The sequence below is a fragment of the Procambarus clarkii genome, unplaced genomic scaffold, assembly GCF_040958095.1.
Source record: "Procambarus clarkii isolate CNS0578487 unplaced genomic scaffold, FALCON_Pclarkii_2.0 HiC_scaffold_1860, whole genome shotgun sequence".
In the NCBI taxonomy this organism is placed as follows: Eukaryota; Metazoa; Arthropoda; class Malacostraca; order Decapoda; family Cambaridae; genus Procambarus; species Procambarus clarkii.
In genome coordinates, this window is record NW_027190883.1 from 2,188 (window position 1) to 3,447 (window position 1,260).

The window sequence follows — 1,260 nt, forward strand, 5'->3', positions numbered from 1 at the left end:
AGTGGTCCAGTGGTAAAGTGTATATAAGTGATGCGTATTCTTGGAGTTGCGAGTTCAAACCCGGATTAAGCTATATATATATACAACATGTTTTGTTTTGGTTGTTTGTTTTTGTATAAAGCCTCACACAATATCTATATTAAGCGAGTTTGTTTTAAACATGACATACATATTAATTCATTTTACCAGGCCTTATTCCACACAACTCCGTGAATTTCCCGTGGAGCCAGCCATTCAAACAAAAACAAACGAAACAAAACAAAACAAAACAAAAAACATTATTGCCAACAGCATTTGGTGTTCCCAGGCGGTCACCCATCCAAGTACTAACCAAACCCAACGTTGCTTAACTTCGCTGATCGGACGAGAAGCGGTGTTCTCAACGTGGTATGGCCGTTGGCATGAGACTGCCTACACATTGTGGCTAATAACCAACTCTTTTAAGTCATCGCGGCAGGATACGGACCTGCTTGTGGTGTCTTAATGGTAATTGTATCCTAACATATTTTTGTCTCCTTGGCATGGATATTTAACATCGTTTATTCAGTCTTGGGTTTATGTTCTTTCGCCATTTACAGACATTTTACATCTACCTACTTCCTCAGCCTGCCCTGCCAATTTCTAATGAATTTGTGGATTTTCTTTTGTAATACAAACATGTGTGTGCTCATCTGCTCTTCAGTTTTTATGATATTTGTCTCATCTGTCCTGCTTTATGATACTTTTACAAAGAACATGAACAAATGCTTCTATTTTAGAGAAGATATGGGATCCAGGTTTCGGAGCCGTAAAACCAACCGTCGTGATTGGTGGACGAGTTGCCAGGTTGCAGCTTCTGTACCGTGCCGGCACATAAATAGGTTCGGCTCAAGCGGCGGCAGCATCATTCCCCCGTGACTGTCTGAGCGTCTCTCATCACCTTGGTTATCTCATCATCATCATGGTAGAAGCAAAGCCTACCAAGAAGGCTGCGGCTGCTGCTGCTGTGGTGGCCACCACCAGGAAACCTCGCGTCCAGGTTGCTCACCCGAAAACTAGTCAAATGGTTCTAGCCGCGGTCGCAGCACTCAAAGACCGTAAGGGCTCGTCTCTACAAGCAATCAAGAAGTACGTTGTTGCCAACAACAAAGTCGAGGCTGCCAAGATCGCCATTTACATCCGAAGATTTCTCAAGAAAGCAGTGGCTGACGGCATTCTTGTTCAGACCAAGGGAAGTGGAGCTAGTGGATCATTCAAGCTGGCCGTAGCAGAGAAGAGGGC

At 44.0% G+C, this 1,260-nt stretch overlaps 1 non-coding gene across 1 annotated transcript; it reads right to left on the reverse strand.

The window, feature by feature from the left end:
- Positions 1-282: 282 nt before the first annotated feature.
- Positions 283-401, reverse strand: LOC138362475 (5S ribosomal RNA). Its single transcript, XR_011227698.1, has one exon. It is a non-coding gene; the product is annotated as a 5S ribosomal RNA (ribosomal RNA).
- Positions 402-1,260: the final 859 nt, after the last annotated feature.